General features: G+C 46.3%; 1 pseudogene; it reads left to right on the top strand.

The window, feature by feature from the left end:
• The window catches only part of LOC135528872 (ABC transporter G family member 20-like), a 56,833-nt pseudogene extending 31,527 nt beyond the window's left edge, over positions 1-25,306 (top strand).
• The last annotated feature ends 636 nt before the right edge of the window (positions 25,307-25,942 follow it).

The following is a 25,942-nucleotide window of genomic DNA, read 5'->3' as shown; positions in this document are numbered from 1 at the left end:
ACTTAGTCCACTAGATGGAGGAATAGGGTGTAACACTGTCCTCCTGGTCAGACTTAGTCCACTAGATGGAGGAATAGGGTGTAACACTGTCCTCCTGGTCAGACGTAGTCCACTAGATGGAGGAATAGGGCGTAACACTGTCCTGCTGGTCAGACTTAGTCCACTAGATGGAGGAATAGGGTGTAACACTGTCCTCCTGGTCAGACTTAGTCCACTAGATGGAGGAATAGGGTGTAACACTGTCCTGCTGGTCAGACTTAGTCCACTAGATGGAGGAGTAGGGTATAATTTAAGACCTAGCTATAGTCACTGATGGTGTCCCCTGTCCCTCCCTGCTCTAGGTGAACCTGTCCCATGCTGGGGCTTTTGCAGGGGCCTATAACGGAGAGTACTGGGCCGTCATCGGGTTTGGAAAGAATTTTACCAGCTACCTGACCAAGAGGTGAGACCTACCTCTGGACCTGTGTCTAGTCTAGTCTCATCTTCTTCCCTTGTTCTTCTGTTCTCCTCTCTTCTCTTCTGTTCTCTTCTCCCATTCACTCTAAAACACTGTCAATAACCAGGTTTCCTTCCACAGTCAAACCGTATACATTTTTGAATTTTTTTATCATGACAGTTGTGATGTAAACAGTTAGCAGACAGATCATTTGTTCATTCGATATGGTGGGACCTTTTTGTGTCTGTAAAATGCACAAATATTGATATAATAACCATCATATCGAAGTCAACTTGAAGTCACGCGATGACATGTTGTCTGGTCCTCCCACTACGACTCAGGAAACCATGCAGTTTATTAGACTACTACTACGAAAATGTATTAAATAAAACAATTCCCTCATCAATCTACACATAATAACCCATAATGTCAAAGCAAAAACAGGTTTTTAGAAATGTTTGCAAATGTATAATTTTTTTTTTAAACAGATAGCGTATTTACGGAAGTATTTAGACTCTTTGCTTTGAGACTCGAAATTGAGATCAGGTGCATCCTGTTTCCATTGATCATCCTTGATGTTTCTACAACTTGATTGGAGTCCACCTGTGGTAAATTAAATTGATTGGACATGATTTGGAAAGGCACGCACCTGTCTATATAAGGTCCCACAGTTGACAGTGCATGTCAGAGCAAAAACCAAGCCACGACACAGGATTGTGTCAAGGCACAGATCTGGGGAAGGGTACCAAAACATTTCTGCAGTATTGAAGTTCCCCAAGAACACAGTGGCCTCCATCATCCTTAAATGGAAGAAGAGTCACCAAGACTCTTACTAGAGCTGGCCGCCTGGCCAAACTGAGCAATCGAGGGAGAAGGGCCTTGGTCAGGGAGGTGAGCAAGAACCTGATGGTCACTCTGACAGAGCTCCAGAGTTCCTCTTTGGAGATGGGAGAACTTTCCAGAAGGATAATCATCTCTGCATCACTCCCCCAGTCAGGCCTCTATGGTAGAGTGGCCAGATGGAAGCCACTCCTCAGTAAAAGGCACATGACAGCCGCTTGGAGTTTGCCAAAAGGCACCTAAAGGACTCTCAGACCATGAGAAACAAGACTCTCTGGTCTGATGAAACCAAGATTGAACTCTTTGTCCTGAATGCCAAGTGTCACATCTGGAGGAAACCTGGCACCATCCCTACGGTGAAGCATGGTGGTGGCAGCAACATGCTGTGGGGATGTTTTTCAGCAGCAGGGACTGGGAGACTAGTCAGGATGGAGGGAAAGATGAACAGTGCAAAGTACAGAGAAATCCTTGATGAAAACCTGCTCCAGAGCGCTCAGGACCTCAGACTGGGACGACGGTTCACCTTCCAACAGAACAACGACCCTAAGCACACAGCCATTTGCAAACGTGTGTTTTTGCTTTGTCATTATGGGGTATTGTGGGGGGAAAACGATTTAATCCATTTTACAATAAGGCTGTAACGTAACAAAATGTAGAAAAAGAGAAGGGGTCTGAATACTTTCCAAATGCACTGTACTGTTGCCAAGCCATTAAGTACTCATGTCTATTATACAGGATCCTTACTGTATCATGTCTCTGTGGTGTGTGTTGTATTATACAGGATCCTTACTGTATCATGTCTGTTCTGTGGTGTGTGTTGTATTATACAGGATCCTCACTGTATCATGTCTCTGTGGTGTGTGTTGTATTATACAGGATCCTCACTGTATCATGTCTCTGTGGTGTGTGTTGTATTATACAGGATCCTCACTGTATCATGTCTCTGTGGTGTGTGTTGTATTATACAGGATCCTTACTGTATCATGTCTGTTCTGTGGTGTGTGTTGTATTATACAGGATCCTCACTGTATCATGTCTCTGTGGTGTGTGTTGTATTATACAGGATCCTTACTGTATCATGTCTGTTCTGTGGTGTGTGTTGTATTATACAGGATCCTTACTGTATCATGTCTCTGTTCTGTGGTGTGTGTTGTATTATACAGGATCCTTACAGTATCATGTCTGTTCTGTGGTGTGTTGTATTATACAGGATCCTCACTGTATCATGTCTGTTCTGTGGTGTGTGTTGTACTATACAGGATCCTTACTGTATCATGTCTGTTCTGTGGTGTGTGTTGTACTATACAGGATCCTTACTGTATCATGTCTGTCCTGTGGTGTGTTGTATTATACAGGATCCTCACTGTATCATGTCTGTTCTGTGGTGTGTGTTGTATTATACAGGATCCTCACTGTATCATGTCTCTGTTCTGTGGTGTGTGTTGTATTATACAGGATCCTTACTGTATCATGTCTCTGTGGTGTGTGTTGTACTATACAGGTTCCTTACAGTATCATGTTTGTTCTGTGGTGTGTGTTGTATTAAACAGGATCCTCACTGTATCATGTCTGTTCTGTGGTGTGTGTTGTATTATACAGGATCCTCACTGTATCATGTCTGTTCTGTGGTGTGTGTTGTACTATACAGGATCCTTACTGTATCATGTCTCTGTGGTGTGGTGTGTGTTGTATTATACAGGATCCTTACTGTATCATGTCTGTTCTGTGGTGTGTGTTGTATTATACAGGATCCTTACTGTATCATGTCTGTTCTGTGGTGTGTGTTGTACTATACAGGATCCTCACTGTATCATGTCTCTGTTCTGTGGTGTGTGTTGTATTATACAGGATCCTTACTGTATCATGTCTGTTCTGTGGTGTGTTGTATTATGCAGGATCCTTACTGTATCATGTCTGTTCTGTGGTGTGTTGTATTATGCAGGATCCTTACTGTATCATGTCTGTTCTGTGGTGTGTTGTATTATACAGGATCCTCACTGTATCATGTCTGTTCTGTGGTGTGTGTTGTATTATACAGGATCCTTACTGTATCATGTCTCTGTGGTGTGTGTTGTATTATACAGGATCCTTACTGTATCATGTCTCTGTGGTGTGTGTTGTATTATACAGGTTCCTTACTGTATCATGTCTCTGTGGTGTGTGTTGTACTATACAGGATCCTCACTGTATCATGTCTGTTCTGTGGTGTGTGTTGTATTATACAGGATCCTTACTGTATCATGTCTCTGTGGTGTGTGTTGTATTATACAGGATCCTTACTGTATCATGTCTCTGTGGTGTGTGTTGTATTATACAGGTTCCTTACTGTATCATGTCTCTGTGGTGTGTGTTGTACTATACAGGATCCTCACTGTATCATGTCTGTTCTGTGGTGTGTTGTATTATACAGGATCCTTACAGTATCATGTCTGTTCTGTGGTGTGTTGTATTATACAGGATCCTCACTGTATCATGTCTGTTCTGTGGTGTGTGTTGTATTATACAGGATCCTTACTGTATCATGTCTCTGTTCTGTGGTGTGTTGTATTATACAGGATCCTTACTGTATCATGTCTGTTCTGTGGTGTGTGTTGTATTATGCAGGATGATCCAGAGGCAGGTCTCTAAGGAGGTGGTGGATGGAGGGTCGGTGCACGTCTGGTTGGACCTGACCAGTAAGCTTTCACTCCGCAGTCTGTTGGCATGTGACAGTGTTCCAGAATGTAGAATACAATACTGCTAGAATAGAATAGATCTGAATAGAATAGAACACTGTTAGAATATAATATAATGCCGATAGAATAGATCTGAATAGAATAGAACACTGTTAGAATAGAATGCCATAGAATAGATCTGAATAGAATAGAACACTGTTAGTAAGCTTTCACTCCGCAGTCTGTTGGCATGTGACAGTGTGTGAAAGAATTCACCCTCAAAGAGACTAGAGTAGAATTATAATAGAATAGAATACAATACAATACAATACAATACAATACAATACAATGGAATAGAATACAATACAATGGAATACAATACAATACAATACAATGGAATACAATACAATACAATACAATACAATACAATGGAATACAATACAATACAATGGAATACAATACAATACAATACAATACAATACAATACAATACAATACAATACAATACAAAACAATGGAATAGATACGTTGTCTGTGAAAAGGACCACTAGGTGGTAGTGTAACAGTGTGGGTCTTCTGAATGATGGTTTTTCTCCCAAATGATGGAGATTGGAAAAGGCATTTTAATGAGGATTAATCTTGAGACGTTTTTTCAATGTTTATTAAATTGATCAATGAAAAGTGTTTTTTCAAGCGATAATAGACTTGATAATGATGCCATTGTTTTCACCTCGTAGTGTGCTTTGTCACCAGATCAACAGATCGCCATGATGCTTCAGAAGAAACTAGCAGATGCCTTTGAGGTACAACCAGAGTTCCCTGTTGTTTCCTCCCTGCAGATCTACCTGCTCTTTCTTCAATGTGAACGAAGTCTTATTGTTTAATGGCGCCGTCTGGCTTTCAAAACCTTATTCATACAGATGATATCTTTATCTAGTGTAATACACACTGACTGCATGGCAGCAGGGTCTTTCTCTCCACGTCTCTTCTCCTCATCTGGACCGATCTAAAAACACCATGGATGAAAGTAACATGGCAAATCAATGCCTACTGGAAACGCTTTCAACCTGTCCAGTTCTTTCTGTCATCAGTGCAGATTAATGAAACGTGACGAGGTGAGGAAGTCACTTGTTCAGACTGTTGAGATGCAGCCCAGCTGTTGAAGTAGCTTGTTCAGACTGTTGAGATGCAGCCCAGCTGTTGAAGTAGCTTGTTCAGACTGTTGAGGTGCAGCCCAGCTGTTGAAGTAGCTTGTTCAGACTGTTGAGGTGCAGCCCAGCTGTTGAAGTAGCTTGTTCAGACTGTTGAGATGCAGCCCAGCTGTTGAAGTAGCTTGTTCAGACTGTTGAGATGCAGCCCAGCTGTTGAAGTAGCTTGTTCAGACTGTTGAGATGCAGCCCACTTGTTGAAGTAGTTTGTTCAGACTGTTGAGATGCAGCCCAGCTGTTGAAGTAGCTTGTTCAGACTGTTGAGATGCAGCCCAGCTGTTGAAGTAGCTTGTTCAGACTGTTGAGATGCAGCCCAGCTGTTGAAGTAGCTTGTTCAGACTGTTGAGATGCAGCCCAGCTGTTGAAGTAGCTTGTTCAGACTGTTGAGATGCAGCCCAGCTGTTGAAGTAGCTTGTTCAGACTGTTGAGATGCAGCCCAGCTGTTGAAGTAGCTTGTTCAGACTGTTGAGATGCAGCCCAGCTGTTGAAGTAGCTTGTTCAGACTGTTGAGATGCAGCCCAGCTGTTGAAGTAGCTTGTTCAGACTGTTGAGATGCAGCCCAGCTGTTGATAAAGATACATCCAGTAGTGAAGTGAAACAGTCTGTTCCCTCCTCAGGACTTCGTCCAGTATAAGATGGGGAGCATGTCTTACCTGGTCTCTCTTCCTGTCAAGGTAGGACAACAATAACCCCTTAAAACACTCACTGCACCCTTAAAGGCACCCTATTCCCATAAGGCTCTGGTCAAAAGTAGTGCACTATGTAGGGAATAGGGTGCTATTTGGGGATCACATGATAGTATTTTGCCATCCCCATCCACTAGCCTTGATGCTAACCTAGCTTCCTTATGCTATATCAACATGTTGTTGTCTTGCCAAGACCATTGATTCTGACGAGGGCCATTGATGGTTGAAACGACATGATTTTAACTCAAATTGGATGAAGTGTGAAGTTCTTAAATGTGAGCGAGAGTCGCACCTATTCCTTCTGGAGGACTGTGATGTAGCCTGTGTTACTGAATGTATAACCGTGGTCCGTTCCACTGGTCCCTGATCAATACACAGATGCACACTGGGAGGAAAATATTCAACTGACTATTTGTCTTTGTCCCGTTTCTCTTTCCAGTTTGAGGAGCCCATCTATGGCAGCATGAACTCAGACTTCACCACGTTTGTGACGCCAGGAGCCGTTCTGAGGTAGAGATTCAGTCCACGTCTGAACCTCGTCAGCTTTACTGAGACGAAGCTGTAGTTCTCTCTTTATCCTCTCTTTTCCTCCTTTCCTTGTCTCTCCTATTTCCCCCTCCCTTCTCTCTCTCCCCCTCCCTTTTCTCTCTCCCCCTCCCTTCTCTCTCTCCCCCTCCCTTCTCTCTCTCCCCCTCCCTTCTCTCTCTCCCCCTCCCTTCTCTCTCTCCCCCTCCCTTCTCTCTCTCCCCCTCCCTTTCTCTCTCTCCCCCTCCCTTCTCTCTCTCCACCTCCCTTCTCTCTCTCCCCCTCCCTTCTCTCTCTCCCCCTCCCTTCTCTCTCTCCCCCTCCCTTCTCTCTCTCCCCCTCCCTTCGCTCTCTCCCCCTCCCTTCTCTCTCTCCCCCTCCCTTCGCTCTCTCCCCCTCCCTTCTCTCTCTCCCCCTTCCTTCTCTCTCTCCCCCTCCCTTCTCTCTCTCCCCCTTCCTTCTCTCTCTACCCTTCCCTTCTCTCTCTCCCCCTCCCTTCTCTCTCTCCCCCTCCCTTCGCTCTCTCCCCCTCCCTTCTCTCTCTCCCCCTCCCTTCTGCTCTCTCTCCCCCTCCTCCCTCTCACCCTTCTTTCTCTCTCTCACACTCCCTTCTCTCTCTCACCCTCCCTTCTCTCTCCACCCTCCCTCCTTCTCTCTCCCCCCTCCCTCCTTCTCTCTCCCCTCATTCTCTCCCTTCCCTTCGTCTCTCTTTCCTGCACACCTTCTCCCCCTCCCTTCTCCCTCATTCTCCCCTCCCTTCTCTCTCTACACAGCATCACTTTCTATCTGGCAGTGGGCTTGACGGCTCTGTCCTTCGTGATAGAGAGGAAGGAGGGACTAATGGACAGGTGCTGGGTTGCAGGTGAGAGGTTCATTAAGTGGATAACAGACTGTGTTCCAAATGGCACCCTATACCCTATTTAGTGCACTACTGTTGACAAGGGCCCAAGTGTCCCCAATGCCACCCTGTTATCTATATAGCGCACCGGACAAAACTAGTGCACATATAGCCCCGGGGTATTCAACTCTTACCCCGGGGTATTCAACTCTTTCAACTCTTACCCTGCTGGTTTTCTGTTCTACCTGATCATTAATATCACCCACCTGGTGTCCCAGGTCTAAACCAGTCCCTGATTAGAGGGGAATCACCCACCTGGTGTCCCAGGTCTAAACCAGTCCCTGATTAGAGGGGAATCACCCACCTGGTGTCCCAGGTCTAAATCAGTCCCTGATTAGAGGGGAATCACCCACCTGGTGTCCCAGGTCTAAACCAGTCCCTGATTAGAGGGGAATCACCCACCTGGTGTTCCAGATCTAAACCAGTCCCTGATTAGAGGGGAATCACCCACCTGGTGTCCCAGGTCTAAATCAGTCCCTGATTAGAGGGGAACAATGACAGAACACAGTGGAACTGGCTTGGATATAGGGAATATGGTTCCATTTTTAGATGCATTGACAGTTTGTGGTCATTATCTATGTAGTGACCAGTACAGACCACTAGGGGGAGGTGGATTATCCTGACCAATAACCAGAAGATCTGGTTAAATCACCATGGGCCAGTTTGTCAGAACATTAAATTATCTTCTCCCCACCTTCTTCTTCCTTTTCTCCTGTCCCACTATTATCTCCCTCTCTCTCTCTCCCTCCCTTTCTCCTCTATCCTCTATTTCACTCTCTCCTTTGTTCTCTCTCTCTCGCTGTCTCCTCTCTCTCTCTCTCTCTCTCTCTCTCCCTCCCTCCCTTTCTCATCTCTCCTCTATTTCACTCTCTCCTTCGTTCTCTCTCTCTCTCGCTGTCTCCTCTCTCTCTCTCTCTCTTTCCCTCTATTTCACCCTCTCCTTCGTTCTCTCTCTCTCCCGGTCTCCTCTCTCTCTCTCCCTCCCTTTCTCCTCTCCTCTATTTCACTCTCTCCTTCGTTCTGCTTCTCTCTATGTCTCCTCTCTCTCTGTCTCCTCTCTCTCTGTCTCCTCTCTCTCTCTAGGTGTTAGTTCGTTGGAGACTGTGCTGGCCCATCTCATCTCCCAGCTGTTTGTCATCAGCATCCAGGTCATTCTACTACTGCTCTTAATGCTGCTCGTCTTCAAGGTAACACACACACACACACACACACGTAGGAGCACACCCATACACACATACAAACACACAGACACACAAGCACACAGACACACACACACATACACAGCAGCCTCCATCCGTCTTCATCAGCAAGGCTTATCATGACTCCTGAATGATTGAACATCCCTGTCTCATGTTCACATCCCTGTGCCACTGGTGTTGTACACACACTGAGCAGCACGGTGTGACTGGAGATGTATGTATTGTGTTGTACACACACTGAGCAGCACGGTGTGACTGGAGATGTATGTATTGTGTTGTACACACACTGAGCAGCACGGTGTGACTGGAGATGTATGTATTGTGTTGTACACACACTGAGCAGCACGGTGTGACTGGAGATGTATGTATTGTGTTGTACACACACTGAGCAGCACGGTGTGACTGGAGATGTATGTATTGTGTTGTACACACACTGAGCAGCACGGTGTGACTGGAGATGTATGTATTGTGTTGTACACACACTGAGCAGCACGGTGTGACTGGAGATGTGTATTTGGTGTTGTACACACACTGAGCAGCACAGTGTGACTGGAGATGTGTATATGGTGTTGTACACACACTGAGCAGCACAGTGTGACTGGAGATGTGTATATTGTGTTGTACACACACTGAGCAGCACAGTGTGACTGGAGATGTATGTATGGTGTTGTACACACACTGAGCAGCACGGTGTGACTGGAGATGTATGTATTGTGTTGTACACACACTGAGCAGCACGGTGTGACTGTGGAGATGTGTATATGGTGTTGTACACACACTGAGCAGCACGGTGTGACTGGAGATGTATGTATTGTGTTGTACACACACTGAGCAGCACGGTGTGACTGTGGAAATGTGTATATGGTGTTGTACACACACTGAGCAGCACGGTGTGACTGGAGATGTATGTATTGTGTTGTACACACACTGAGCAGCACAGTGTGACTGGAGATGTATGTATTGTGTTGTACACACACTGAGCAGCACAGTGTGACTGGAGATGTGTATATTGTGTTGTACACACACTGAGCAGCACGGTGTGACTGTGGAGATGTGTATATGGTGTTGTACACACACTGAGCAGCACGGTGTGACTGGAGATGTGTATATGGTGTTGTACACACACTGAGCAGCACGGTGTGACTGGAGATGTATGTATGGTGTTGTACACACACTGAGCAGCACGGTGTGACTGGAGATGTATGTATTGTGTTGTACACACACTGAGCAGCACGGTGTGACTGGAGATGTATGTATGGTGTTGTACACACACTGAGCAGCACGGTGTGACTGGAGATGTATGTATGGTGTTGTACACACACTGAGCAGCACGGTGTGACTGGAGATGTGTATATGGTGTTGTACACACACTGAGCAGCACGGTGTGACTGTGGAGATGTGTATATGGTGTTGTACACACACTGAGCAGCACGGTGTGACTGTGGAGATGTATGTATTGTGTTGTACACACACTGAGCAGCACGGTGTAACTGTGGAGATGTATGTATTGTGTTGTACACACACTGAGCAGCACGGTGTGTTGTACACACACTGAGCAGCACGGTGTGACTGTGGAGATGTATGTATTGTGTTGTACACACACTGAGCAGCACGGTGTGTTGTACACACACTGAGCAGCACGGTGTGACTGGAGATGTATGTATTGTGTTGTACACACACTGAGCAGCACGGTGTGACTGGAGATGTGTATATGGTGTTGTACACACACTGAGCAGCACAGTGTGACTGGAGATGTGTATATGGTGTTGTACACACACTGAGCAGCACAGTGTGACTGGAGATGTGTATATTGTGTTGTACACACACTGAGCAGCACAGTGTGACTGGAGATGTATGTATGGTGTTGTACACACACTGAGCAGCACGGTGTGACTGGAGATGTATGTATTGTGTTGTACACACACTGAGCAGCACGGTGTGACTGTGGAGATGTGTATATGGTGTTGTACACACACTGAGCAGCACGGTGTGACTGGAGATGTATGTATTGTGTTGTACACACTGAGCAGCACGGTGTGACTGTGGAAATGTGTATATGGTGTTGTACACACACTGAGCAGCACGGTGTGACTGGAGATGTATGTATTGTGTTGTACACACACTGAGCAGCACAGTGTGACTGGAGATGTATGTATTGTGTTGTACACACACTGAGCAGCACAGTGTGACTGGAGATGTGTATATTGTGTTGTACACACACTGAGCAGCACGGTGTGACTGTGGAGATGTGTATATGGTGTTGTACACACACTGAGCAGCACGGTGTGACTGTGGAGATGTGTATATGGTGTTGTACACACACTGAGCAGCACGGTGTGACTGGAGATGTGTATATGGTGTTGTACACACACTGAGCAGCACGGTGTGACTGGAGATGTATGTATGGTGTTGTACACACACTGAGCAGCACGGTGTGACTGGAGATGTATGTATGGTGTTGTACACACACTGAGCAGCACGGTGTGACTGGAGATGTATGTATGGTGTTGTACACACTGAGCAGCACGGTGTGACTGGAGATGTATGTATGGTGTTGTACACACACTGAGCAGCACGGTGTGACTGGAGATGTGTATATGGTGTTGTACACACACTGAGCAGCACGGTGTGACTGTGGAGATGTGTATATGGTGTTGTACACACACTGAGCAGCACGGTGTGACTGGAGATGTATGTATTGTGTTGTACACACACTGAGCAGCACGGTGTGACTGGAGATGTATGTATTGTGTTGTACACACACTGAGCAGCACAGTGTGACTGGAGATGTATGTATTGTGTTGTACACACACTGAGCAGCACAGTGTGACTGGAGATGTATGTATTGTGTTGTACACACACTGAGCAGCACAGTGTGACTGGAGATGTATGTATTGTGTTGTACACACTGAGCAGCACGGTGTGACTGGAGATGTATGTATGGTGTTGTACACACACTGAGCAGCACGGTGTGACTGGAGATGTATGTATTGTGTTGTACACACACTGAGCAGCACGGTGTGACTGTGGAGATGTGTATATGGTGTTGTACACACACTGAGCAGCACGGTGTGACTGGAGATGTATGTATTGTGTTGTACACACACTGAGCAGCACGGTGTGACTGTGGAAATGTGTATATGGTGTTGTACACACACTGAGCAGCACGGTGTGACTGGAGATGTATGTATTGTGTTGTACACACACTGAGCAGCACAGTGTGACTGGAGATGTATGTATTGTGTTGTACACACACTGAGCAGCACAGTGTGACTGGAGATGTGTATATTGTGTTGTACACACACTGAGCAGCACGGTGTGACTGTGGAGATGTGTATATGGTGTTGTACACACACTGAGCAGCACGGTGTGACTGTGGAGATGTGTATATGGTGTTGTACACACACTGAGCAGCACGGTGTGACTGGAGATGTGTATATGGTGTTGTACACACTGAGCAGCACGGTGTGACTGGAGATGTATGTATGGTGTTGTACACACACTGAGCAGCACGGTGTGACTGGAGATGTATGTATGGTGTTGTACACACACTGAGCAGCACGGTGTGACTGGAGATGTATGTATGGTGTTGTACACACACTGAGCAGCACGGTGTGACTGGAGATGTATGTATGGTGTTGTACACACACTGAGCAGCACGGTGTGACTGGAGATGTGTATATGGTGTTGTACACACACTGAGCAGCACGGTGTGACTGTGGAGATGTGTATATGGTGTTGTACACACACTGAGCAGCACGGTGTGACTGGAGATGTATGTATTGTGTTGTACACACACTGAGCAGCACGGTGTGACTGGAGATGTATGTATTGTGTTGTACACACACTGAGCAGCACAGTGTGACTGGAGATGTATGTATTGTGTTGTACACACACTGAGCAGCACAGTGTGACTGGAGATGTATGTATTGTGTTGTACACACACTGAGCAGCACAGTGTGACTGGAGATGTATGTATTGTGTTGTACACACACTGAGCAGCACGGTGTGACTGGAGATGTATGTATGGTGTTGTACACACACTGAGCAGCACGGTGTGACTGGAGATGTATGTATTGTGTTGTACACACACTGAGCAGCACGGTGTGACTGGAGATGTATGTATTGTGTTGTACACACACTGAGCAGCACGGTGTGACTGGAGATGTATGTATTGTGTTGTACACACACTGAGCAGCACGGTGTGACTGGAGATGTATGTATTGTGTTGTACACACACTGAGCAGCACGGTGTGACTGGAGATGTGTATATGGTGTTGTACACACACTGAGCAGCACGGTGTGACTGTGGAGATGTATGTATTGTGTTGTACACACACTGAGCAGCACGGTGTGACTGGAGATGTATGTATTGTGTTGTACACACACTGAGCAGCACGGTGTGTTGTACACACACTGAGCAGCACGGTGTGACTGTGGAGATGTATGTATTGTGTTGTACACACACTGAGCAGCACGGTGTGTTGTACACACACTGAGCAGCACGGTGTGACTGGAGATGTATGTATGGTGTTGTACACACACTGAGCAGCACGGTGTGACTGGAGATGTGTATATTGTGTTTTACACACACTGAGCAGCACGGTGTGACTGTGGAGATGTGTATATTGTGTTGTACACACACTGAGCAGCACGGTGTGACTGGAGATGTATGTATTGTGTTGTACACACACTGAGCAGCACGGTGTGACTGGAGATGTATGTATTGTGTTGTACACACACTGAGCAGCACGGTGTGACTGTGGAGATGTGTATATTGTGTTGTACACACACTGAGCAGCACGGTGTGACTGTGGAGATGTGTATATTGTGTTGTACACACACTGAGCAGCACGGTGTGACTGGAGATGTGTATATTGTGTTGTACACACACTGAGCAGCACGGTGTGACTGGAGATGTATGTATTGTGTTGTACACACACTGAGCAGCACGGTGTGACTGGAGATGTATGTATTGTGTTGTACACACACTGAGCAGCACGGTGTGACTGTGGAGATGTGTATATTGTGTTGTACACACACTGAGCAGCACGGTGTGACTGTGGAGATGTGTATATTGTGTTGTATACACACTCAGCAGCACGGTGTGACTGGAGATGTATGTATTGTGTTGTACACACACTGAGCAGCACGGTGTGACTGGAGATGTATGTATTGTGTTGTACACACACTGCAGCACGGTGTGACTGGAGATGTATGTATTGTGTTGTACACACTGAGCAGCACGGTGTGACTGTGGAGATGTGTATATTGTGTTGTACACACACTGAGCAGCACGGTGTGACTGTGGAGATGTGTATATTGTGTTGTACACACACTGAGCAGCACGGTGTGACTGTGGAGATGTGTATATTGTGTTGTACACACACTGAGCAGCACGGTGTGACTGGAGATGTATGTATTGTGTTGTACACACACTGAGCAGCACGGTGTGACTGGAGATGTATGTATTGTGTTGTACACACACTGAGCAGCACGGTGTGACTGGAGATGTATGTATTGTGTTGTACACACACTGAGCAGCACAGTGTGACTGGAGATGTATGTATTGTGTTGTACACACACTGAGCAGCACAGTGTGACTGGAGATGTATGTATTGTGTTGTACACACACTGAGCAGCACAGTGTGACTGGAGATGTATGTATTGTGTTGTACACACACTGAGCAGCACGGTGTGACTGGAGATGTATGTATGGTGTTGTACACACACTGAGCAGCACGGTGTGACTGGAGATGTATGTATTGTGTTGTACACACTGAGCAGCACGGTGTGACTGTGGAGATGTGTATATGGTGTTGTACACACACTGAGCAGCACGGTGTGACTGGAGATGTATGTATTGTGTTGTACACACACTGAGCAGCACGGTGTGACTGTGGAAATGTGTATATGGTGTTGTACACACACTGAGCAGCACGGTGTGACTGGAGATGTATGTATTGTGTTGTACACACACTGAGCAGCACAGTGTGACTGGAGATGTATGTATTGTGTTGTACACACACTGAGCAGCACAGTGTGACTGGAGATGTGTATATTGTGTTGTACACACACTGAGCAGCACGGTGTGACTGTGGAGATGTGTATATGGTGTTGTACACACACTGAGCAGCACGGTGTGACTGTGGAGATGTGTATATGGTGTTGTACACACACTGAGCAGCACGGTGTGACTGGAGATGTGTATATGGTGTTGTACACACACTGAGCAGCACGGTGTGACTGGAGATGTATGTATGGTGTTGTACACACACTGAGCAGCACGGTGTGACTGGAGATGTATGTATGGTGTTGTACACACACTGAGCAGCACGGTGTGACTGGAGATGTATGTATGGTGTTGTACACACACTGAGCAGCACGGTGTGACTGGAGATGTATGTATGGTGTTGTACACACACTGAGCAGCACGGTGTGACTGGAGATGTGTATATGGTGTTGTACACACACTGAGCAGCACGGTGTGACTGTGGAGATGTGTATATGGTGTTGTACACACACTGAGCAGCACGGTGTGACTGGAGATGTATGTATTGTGTTGTACACACACTGAGCAGCACGGTGTGACTGGAGATGTATGTATTGTGTTGTACACACTGAGCAGCACAGTGTGACTGGAGATGTATGTATTGTGTTGTACACACACTGAGCAGCACAGTGTGACTGGAGATGTATGTATTGTGTTGTACACACACTGAGCAGCACAGTGTGACTGGAGATGTATGTATTGTGTTGTACACACACTGAGCAGCACGGTGTGACTGGAGATGTATGTATGGTGTTGTACACACACTGAGCAGCACGGTGTGACTGGAGATGTATGTATTGTGTTGTACACACACACTGAGCAGCACGGTGTGACTGGAGATGTATGTATTGTGTTGTACACACACTGAGCAGCACGGTGTGACTGGAGATGTATGTATTGTGTTGTACACACACTGAGCAGCACGGTGTGACTGGAGATGTATGTATTGTGTTGTACACACACTGAGCAGCACGGTGTGACTGGAGATGTGTATATGGTGTTGTACACACACTGAGCAGCACGGTGTGACTGTGGAGATGTATGTATTGTGTTGTACACACACTGAGCAGCACGGTGTGACTGGAGATGTATGTATTGTGTTGTACACACACTGAGCAGCACGGTGTGTTGTACACACACTGAGCAGCACGGTGTGACTGTGGAGATGTATGTATTGTGTTGTACACACACTGAGCAGCACGGTGTGTTGTACACACACTGAGCAGCACGGTGTGACTGGAGATGTATGTATGGTGTTGTACACACTGAGCAGCACGGTGTGACTGGAGATGTGTATATTGTGTTTTACACACTGAGCAGCACGGTGTGACTGTGGAGATGTGTATATTGTGTTGTACACACACTGAGCAGCACGGTGTGACTTGAGATGTATGTATTGTGTTGTACACACACTGAGCAGCACGGTGTGACTGGAGATGTATGTATTGTGTTGTACACACACTGAGCAGCACGGTGTGACTGTGGAGATGTGTATATTGTGTTGTACACACACTGAGCAGCACGGTGTGACTGTGGAGATGTGTATATTGTGTTGTACACACACTGAGCAGCACGGTGTGACTGGAGATGTGTATATTGTGTTGTACACACACTGAGCAGCACGGTGTGACTGGAGATGTATGTATTGTGTTGTACACACACTGAGCAGCACGGTGTGACTGGAGATGTATGTATTGTGTTGTACACACACTGAGCAGCACGGTGTGACTGTGGAGATGTGTATATTGTGTTGTACACACACTGAGCAGCACGGTGTGACTGTGGAGATGTGTATATTGTGTTGTATACACACTCAGCAGCACGGTGTGACTGGAGATGTATGTATTGTGTTGTACACACACTGAGCAGCACGGTGTGACTGGAGATGTATGTATTGTGTTGTACACACACTGAGCAGCACGGTGTGACTGGAGATGTATGTATTGTGTTGTACACACACTGAGCAGCACGGTGTGACTGTGGAGATGTGTATATTGTGTTGTACACACACTGAGCAGCACGGTGTGACTGTGGAGATGTGTATATTGTGTTGTACACACACTGAGCAGCACGGTGTGACTGTGGAGATGTGTATATTGTGTTGTACACACACTGAGCAGCACGGTGTGACTGGAGATGTATGTATTGTGTTGTACACACTGAGCAGCACGGTGTGACTGGAGATGTATGTATTGTGTTGTACACACACTGAGCAGCACGGTGTGACTGTGGAGATGTGTATATTGTGTTGTACACACACTGAGCAGCACGGTGTGACGGTGGAGATGTGTATATTGTGTTGTATACACACTGAGCAGCACGGTGTGACTGTGGAGATGTGTATATTGTGTTGTACACACACTGAGCAGCACGGTGTGACTGTGGAGATGTGTATATTGTGTTGTACACACACTGAGCAGCACGGTGTGACTGTGGAGATGTGTATATTGTGTTGTATACACACTAAGCAGCACGGTGTGACTGTGGAGATGTGTATATTGTGTTGTACACACACTGAGCAGCACGGTGTGACTGTGGAGATGTGTATATTGTGTTGTATACACACTGAGCAGCACGGTGTGACTGGAGATGTATGTATTGTGTTGTACACACACTGAGCAGCACGGTGTGACTGGAGATGTGTATATGGTGTTGTATACACACTGAGCAGCACGGTGTGACTGTGGAGATGTGTATATGGTGTTGTACACACACTGAGCAGCACGGTGTGACTGTGGAGATGTGTATATTGTGTTGTACACACACTGAGCAGCACGGTGTGACTGTGGAGATGTGTATATTGTGTTGTACACACACTGAGCAGCACGGTGTAACTGTGGAGATGTGTATATTGTGTTGTACACACACTGAGCAGCACGGTGTGACTGTGGAGATGTGTATATGGTGTTGTACACACACTGAGCAGCACGGTGTGACTGTGGAGATGTGTATATTGTGTTGTACACACACTGAGCAGCACGGTGTGACTGTGGAGATGTGTATATTGTGTTGTACACACACTGAGCAGCACGGTGTGACTGTGGAGATGTGTATATGGTGTTGTACACACACTGAGCAGCACGGTGTGACTGGAGATGTGTATATGGTGTTGTACACACACTGAGCAGCACGGTGTGACTGGAGATGTATGTATTGTGTTGTACACACACTGAGCAGCACGGTGTGACTGTGGAGATGTGTATATTGTGTTGTACACACACTGAGCAGCACGGTGTGACTGGAGATGTATGTATTGTGTTGTACACACTGAGCAGCACGGTGTGACTGGAGATGTGTATATTGTGTTGTACACACACTGAGCAGCACGGTGTGACTGGAGATGTGTATATTGTGTTGTACACACACTGAGCAGCACGGTGTGACTGTGGAGATGTGTATATTGTGTTGTACACACACTGAGCAGCACGGTGTGACTGTGGAGATGTGTATATGGTGTTGTACACACACTGAGCAGCACGGTGTGACTGGAGATGTGTATATGGTGTTGTACACACACTGAGCAGCACGGTGTGACTGTGGAGATGTGTATATGGTGTTGTACACACACAGAGCAGCACGGTGTGACTGTGGAGATGTGTATATTGTGTTGTACACACACTGAGCAGCACGGTGTGACTGTGGAGATGTGTATATTGTGTTGTACACACACTGAGCAGCACGGTGTAACTGTGGAGATGTGTATATTGTGTTGTACACACACTGAGCAGCACGGTGTGACTGTGGAGATGTGTATATGGTGTTGTACACACACTGAGCAGCACGGTGTGACTGTGGAGATGTGTATATTGTGTTGTACACACACTGAGCAGCACGGTGTGACTGTGGAGATGTGTATATTGTGTTGTACACACACTGAGCAGCACGGTGTGACTGTGGAGATGTGTATATGGTGTTGTACACACACTGAGCAGCTCGGTGTGACTGGAGATGTGTATATGGTGTTGTACACACACTGAGCAGCACGGTGTGACTGGAGATGTATGTATTGTGTTGTACACACTGAGCAGCACGGTGTGACTGTGGAGATGTGTATATTGTGTTGTACACACACTGAGCAGCACGGTGTGACTGGAGATGTATGTATTGTGTTGTACACACACTGAGCAGCACGGTGTGACTGGAGATGTGTATATTGTGTTGTACACACACTGAGCAGCACGGTGTGACTGTGGAGATGTGTATATTGTGTTGTACACACACTGAGCAGCACGGTGTGACTGTGGAGATGTGTATATGGTGTTGTACACACACTGAGCAGCACGGTGTGACTGGAGATGTGTATATGGTGTTGTACACACACTGAGCAGCACGGTGTGACTGGAGATGTATGTATTGTGTTGTACACACACTGAGCAGCACGGTGTGACTGTGGAGATGTGTATATTGTGTTGTACACACACTGAGCAGCACGGTGTGACTGGAGATGTATGTATTGTGTTGTACACACACTGAGCAGCACGGTGTGACTGGAGATGTGTATATTGTGCTGTACACACACTGAGCAGCACGGTGTGACTGGAGATGTGTATATTGTGTTGTACACACACTAGCAGCACGGTGTGACTGTGGAGATGTGTATATTGTGTTGTATACACACTGAGCAGCACGGTGTGACTGTGGAGATGTGTATATTGTGTTGTATACACACTGAGCAGCACGGTGTGACTGGAGATGTGTATATTGTGTTGTATACACACTGAGCAGCACGGTGTGACTGTGGAGATGTGTATATTGTGGAGTGTTAGGGAATATGGGGGATAGTCAGGCAGAGATGTTGACTTGTAATGCAGAGTTGACTTCAAAAGCTCCTCTGTGGCTGCAGAACCCGAGTTCTGGCTTGACTACTTCAATACTACATGGTACGGTACCCTGCATTACCTTATGTAGTGGTCCTACACCTCCATCTAGTGGCTGCTTGGTGGTATTACTGCACTGATACTGTAGATTGAGAAATGGTTCAGAAAAAGGGGAAGCAGGTCAAGTTTAATTAGTAAAATGTTGAAGGGACATTCTTTTCCACATCCATGTGTTTTATTTAAAAATGAATGATACACCATTTCTTTTTGAAGAATATAACTGACTTGCCTAGTTAAAAAAAGAAATGTCTCACACACCAAACAATTAATGCTAAATGTCACCCACAACAACAGTTCCATCAATGTGCCTATCGACAATCAATGGAGTCTGAAGTTTCTATTCATCCGTTGACCTCAGGTTGACCTATCCAGACCTGGGTTCAAATCTTTCACATACTTTTACTTTCATTTTTCTAACACACTGTTGAAGAAACGTTTTTAAATGTAATTACGCTGCCAGATTATATTGAGGTTTATGATAAAATAAAGAAAATCCAAGGTAGAGTAGAAAAGAATGTGCCTATTTTAAAGCTATAAATTATTGCAACGTTATATAAAATAAATAAAGTATCTCTCATGTTATAAAGGAGAAGCGTGACATTGATCCTTAAGAGGATATTATTAAGAACAAATTGTTATTTTCAATGACGGCCTAGTGGGTTAACTGCCTGTTCAGGGGCAGAACGACAGATTTGTACTTTGTCAACTCGGAGATTTGAACTTGCAACCTTGCGGTTACTAGTCCAACACTCTAAAGCCTCTTGGGGCTAGAGGGCAGAATTTTCACTTTTGGATAAATAGCGTGCCCAATTTCAACTTCCTGCTACTCATGCCAAGAATATAAGATATGCATATTATTCATAGATTTGGATAGAAAACACTCTGAAGTTTCTAAAACTGTTTGAATCATGTCTGTGAGTATAACAGAACTTATGTAGCAGGAAAAACCCAGAGGACTAACTGTTCAGATTGTTTTTTTCCTCTCTCTGTTCCCTGGGTTGTCATTGCCCAGGGATATTTCTTAGGAACCTGTTTTCAGTTCCTACCGCTTCCACTGGATGTCACCAGTCTTTGGAATTTGGTTGAGGTTATTCCTTTGTGCAATGAAGAAGTAGGCCAACTAGGAACTGGGTCCACTGTTGAGAGTTGTGCAAGACGTGAAAAGTGGCGCTGGTTTGTTTTCATTCCTGTATTGAACACAGATTCGCCCCGTCTACAATTTGATCGATTATTAACGTTTATAAAATACCTAAAGTTGTATTACAAAAGTAGTTTGAAATATTTTGGCAAAGTTTATAGGCAACTTTTGAAATATTTTGTAGTGACGTTGCGTTTTTTGTAAGCTGTTTTTTTCTGGATCAAACATGCTTTATAAATGGACATTTAGATATATATGGACGGAATTAATCGAACAAAAGGACCAATTGTGATGTTTATAGGACATATTGGAGTGCCAACAAAAGAAGCTCGTCAAAGCTAATGCATGTTTTATATTTTATTTCAGCGTTTTGTGTAGCGCCTGCAGGGTTGTAATATGCTAACCTCTTTGTTTACTGCTGGTGCAGATGATGCAGGTTATCAGATAATAGCTTCTTATGCTTTTGCCGAAAAGCATTTTAAAAATCTGACAAGTTGGCTGGATTCACAACAAGTGTAGCTTTAATTGAGTAATTGAGTATCTTACATGTGAGATTTAATGAAAGTTTGAATTTTATAGTGTTTTATTTGAATCTGGCGCTCTGCATTTCCCCTGGCAATTGGCCAGTTGAGACATTTGCGTCCCGCCTCTCCCTAACTAGGCTACCCTGCCGCCACATAGTCCAAAGAGGTGTCTGGAGTATATATTTCTATTCTTACCAGTACCTGAGTCCATCATATCTAAGGAATCACCACGACAACAGCCTTTGATTGCTGTGGCAACCGAGCAGCCATGTGCTTTCTCCCTCAGTCTATTTTTACACCTTGTCAGTGGAGACAGATAGACACACACGCACACACGCACACACACACACACACACACACACACACACACACACACACACACACACACACACACACACATAGAGGTCTCTGTATTGTGACAATGTAACAGTCACTATATCATTGAATAACATGACATGCTCCTTCACCTTCCTCTCTCTTGTTACCATCCCTCCTTTTCTGTCTCTTACTTTTTACTGTCTCCTCCCATCCAACATATTCTCTCTCTCACTCTAATTTTCTCTCTCTCTCTCTCTCTCCCCTTCCACCTCTCCCCACCCCACCCATCTTTTCCCCTACACCTCCACCTCTCCACCCTCCCTCCCCCTCCTCTGCCTCTCCCCCTCACCCTCCCTCCCCCCTCCTCTGCCTCTCCCTCTCCTCTGCCTCTCCCCCTCCTCTGCCTCTCCCCCTCCTCTGCCTCTCCCCCTCCTCTGCCTCTTCCCCTCCCTCCTCTCTCCTTTGCCTCTCCCTCTCCTCTGCCTCTCCCTCTCCTCTACCTCTCCCCCTCCTCTGCCTCTCCCCCTCCTCTGCCTCTTCCCCTCCCTCCTCTCTCCTTTGCCTCTCCCTCTCCTCTGCCTCTCCCCCTCCTCTGCCTCTCCCCCTCCTCTGCCTCTCCACCTCCTCTGCCTCTTCCCCTCCCTCCCTCTCTCCTTTGCCTCTCCCTCTCCTCTGCCTCTCCCCCGTCTCTGCCTCTCCCCCTCCTCTGCCTCTTCCCCTCCCTCCTCTCTCCTTTGCCTCTCCCCCTCCACTGCCTCTCCCCCTCCTCTGCCTCTTCCCCTCCCTCCTCTCTCCTTTGCCTCTCCCCCTCCTCTGCCTCTCCCCCTCCTCTACCTCTCCCCCTCCTCTGCCTCTCCCCCTCCTCTGCCTCTTCCCCTCCCTCCTCCTTTGCCTCTCCCCCTCCTCTGCCTCTCCCCCTCCTCTGCCTCTCCCCCTCCTCTGCCTCTCCCCCTCCTCTGCCTCTTCCCCCTCCCTCCTCCTTTGCCTCTCCCTCTCCTCTGCCTCTCCCCCTCCTCTGCCTCTCCCCCTCCTCTGCCTCTTCCCCTCCCTCCTCTCTCCTTTGCCTCTACCCCTCCCCCCTCCTCTCTTCTTTGCCTCTCCCCCTCCTTTGCCTCTCCCTCTCCCCCTCCTCTGCCTCTCCCCCTCCTCTGCCTCTCCCCCTCCTCTGCCTCTTCCCCTCCCTCCTCTCTCCTTTGCCTCTACCCCTCCCCTCCTCTCTTCTTTGCCTCTCCCCCTCCTTTGCCTCTCCCCCTCCTCTGCCTCTCCCCCTCCTCTGCCTCTCCCCCTCCTCTGCCTCTTCCCCTCCCTCCTCTCTCCTTTGCCTCTCCCCCTCCTCTGCCTCTCCCTCTCCTCTGCCTCTTCCCCTCCCTCCTCTCTCCTTTGCCTCTACCCCTCCCCTCCTCTCTCCTTTGCCTCTCCCCCTCCTTTGCCTCTCCCCCTCCTCTGACTCTCCCCCTCCTCTGCCTCTTCCCCTCCCTCCTCTCTCCTTTGCCTCTCCCCCTCCCTCCCCCTCCCCCTGCCTCGTCCCCTCCCCCTCCCCTGCCTCGTCCCCTCCCCCTCCCTCTGCCTCTCTCCCTCCCTCCAGATTCCTAATGAGGGAGCCTGGTGTTGGTTATAGCTCTGATCGGGCTGCAGGGTGTGACTGGCATCTCCTTTGGTCTGGTCATCTCATCTGCCATCGATGATGAACAGAACGCCAACCAAGCTGCCCTTGGTGTCTTCTACCCCAACCTCATCGTCAGTGGTACGTTACACACTCACACACGGACGCACATCAAACCTGGGTTCAAATACATGTGTATTTGTTATTTAAATACTTATTTTCTGTGTATTTAATCATGTTGCCTGAATCCATTTCTGTTGAAAGTATTTGAAAGTGTTTTCAAATGATTTCCTATAAATAGCCTACTATTTGCAAGTTTTTTCAAAAACTATTTTCAAATGCCTCGGTTAAATGCATGGGAGTGTTTGAGTATTTTCAGCTAATTGTCTTATCAAATACAAAATATCTCAATTATTCTAAATGTCTTTGAAAGTAATTCACATACCCTTAATATTATTTGAACCCAAGTCTTACACACTTACACTAAGTCTCTCTGTTTCTCTAAGTCTCTCTGTTTCTCTAAGTCTCTCTGTTTCTCTAAGTCTCTCTGTTTCTCTGTCTCTCTGTTTCTCTAAGTCTCTGTTTCTCTAAGTCTCTCTCTGTTTCTCTAAGTCTCTCTCTGTTTCTCTAAGTCTCTGTTTCTCTAAGTCTCTCTCTGTTTCTCTAAGTCTCTCTGTTTCTCTAAGTCTCTCTGTTTCTCTAAGTCTCTGTTTCTCTAAGTCTCTCTCTGTTTCTCTAAGTCTCTCTCTGTTTCTCTAAGTCTCTCTGTTTCTCTAAGTCTCTCTGTTTCTCTAAGTCTCTCTGTTTCTCTAAGTCTCTCTGTTTCTCTGTCTCTCTAAGTCTCTGTTTCTCTAAGTCTCTCTCTGTTTCTCTAAGTCTCTCTGTTTCTCTAAGTCTCTCTCTGTTTCTCTAAGTCTCTCTGTTTCTCTAAGTCTCTCTGTTTCTCTAAGTCTCTCTGTTTCTCTAAGTCTCTCTGTTTCTCTAAGTCTCTCTGTTTCTCTAAGTCTCTCTGTTTCTCTAAGTCTCTCTCTTTCTCTAAGACAGTCTCTTTCCTCCTCTCCCTACAGGTATAATCTGGCCTGTGGAGTGCATCCCCTATCCACTACGTTACATCAGTCTGGCCCTGCCCCAGACCTACGCTTCTGAAGCCCTACGATGCATCATGTACAGAGGTAACACACACGCACACGTTATCCACTACGTTACATCAGTCTGGCCCTGCCCCAGACCTACGCTTCTGAAGCCCTACGATGCATCATGTACAGAGGTAACACACATACACACGTTATCCACTACGTTACATCAGTCTGGCCCTGTCCCAGACCTACGCTTCTGAAGCGTTATCCACTAGCAATTAGCTACACAACACAGTACATTGAAGCTTATATCCTGTCTGCACAGAGTCAGCCCTAAACACACACACACACACACACACACACACACACACACACACATGTGTTATCTGAGACTTTAGACACCTGATTCGTCCGGAATCAGCAGTGAAATGTTCTAAATGATTCACAATGCCAGTAGTCACACAGTGTTCTAAATGATTCACAATGCCAGTAGTCACACAGTGTTCTAAATGATTCACAATGCCAGTAGTCACACGGCGTTCTAAATGATTCACAATGCCAGTAGTCACACAGTGTTCTAAATGATTCACAATGCAGTAGTCACACAGTGTTCTAAATGATTCACAATGCCAGTCGTCACACAGTATTCTAAATGATTCACAATGCAGTAGTCACACAGTGTTCTAAATGATTCACAATGCCAGTAGTCACACAGTGTTCTAAATGATTCACAATGCCAGTCGTCACACGGCGTTCTAAATGATTCACAATGCCAGTAGTCACACGGTGTTCTAAATTATTCACAATACAGTAGTCACACAGTGTTCTAAATGATTCACAATGCCAGTCATCACACAGTGTTCTAAATGATTCACAATGCCAGTAGTCACACAGTGTTCTAAATGATTCACAATGCCAGTAGTCACACGGCATTCTAAATGATTCACAACGCCAGTAGTCACACAGTGTTCTAAATGATTCACAATGCCAGTAGTCAGACAGACACACGTGACTTAGTCATGGGCTTCTAGTGGAGGACAGATATCCTGCTCTGTCTGTCTGTCTGTCTGTCTGTCTGTCTCATCTTCACGTCACAGTAGGACCTGAGCTTCCATGTCAAACTGACACAACACACACACATCATGTGATGACGTCTCTCCCTCAGGCTGGGGTCTCTCCAGGATGATGGTGTGGCGAGGCTTTGCTGTCACCCTGGGCTGGAACACTTTCTTCGTCATCCTGGCCATCGTCATCCTCAAGCTGAGGACCTGAGACGTCTACCCAGGGGGGGGGGCTTCCTAGTCTCAGGATGTCTGTGTCGGGGGACACTGTGCTTTAAGGGATCAAGTGCTGGTATTCCAGAGTTCATCTTGCAGACAGACCCTCACCCACACCGACACGCACAATCACACCCCCTCCTCCCTCCTCCTGCTTGCCAACTAGCTGACCCTGAGAACCAGAGTCTATGGGTGAAGGACTACTAGGTGGGGCGATTCATTCCAAATCTTGCAGGTAGAAATCTACTTCATAGAAAGGATAGCGTTCGCTATTCCATTAGAGAGTTGTGGCTGCTCTTTTATGTTGTCGTCTTTCATGCTGCGATGCTTTGAATGTTTCAACCGTCTGAATCTGTTTCTCAACCCGGTTGTTTTACAGCCTACTTTATTACATACAGCCCAGCTAGCACATTTGGTTCCTTTGAAGTTGTAGGAACGTATGTTTTTGGTTTCACATTGGTTGTTGTGGGAAGGAAGCCATAGTTTCCTGACTGGTAAAACTGAAACGTTCTTCAAACATTCTGAGAAGAGAAGTTCCAGGAACAAGATAAATTGTCACGTCGTACTTCTCTGAACTATCTGAGAACATTCCCAATGTCAAACCAGTTGGAGAACATTACCAACATTGAAAT

The sequence above is a fragment of the Oncorhynchus masou genome, unplaced genomic scaffold (assembly GCF_036934945.1).
Source record: "Oncorhynchus masou masou isolate Uvic2021 unplaced genomic scaffold, UVic_Omas_1.1 unplaced_scaffold_1052, whole genome shotgun sequence".
In the NCBI taxonomy this organism is placed as follows: Eukaryota; Metazoa; Chordata; class Actinopteri; order Salmoniformes; family Salmonidae; genus Oncorhynchus; species Oncorhynchus masou.
This window is presented reverse-complemented; position numbering and strand designations above follow the sequence as displayed.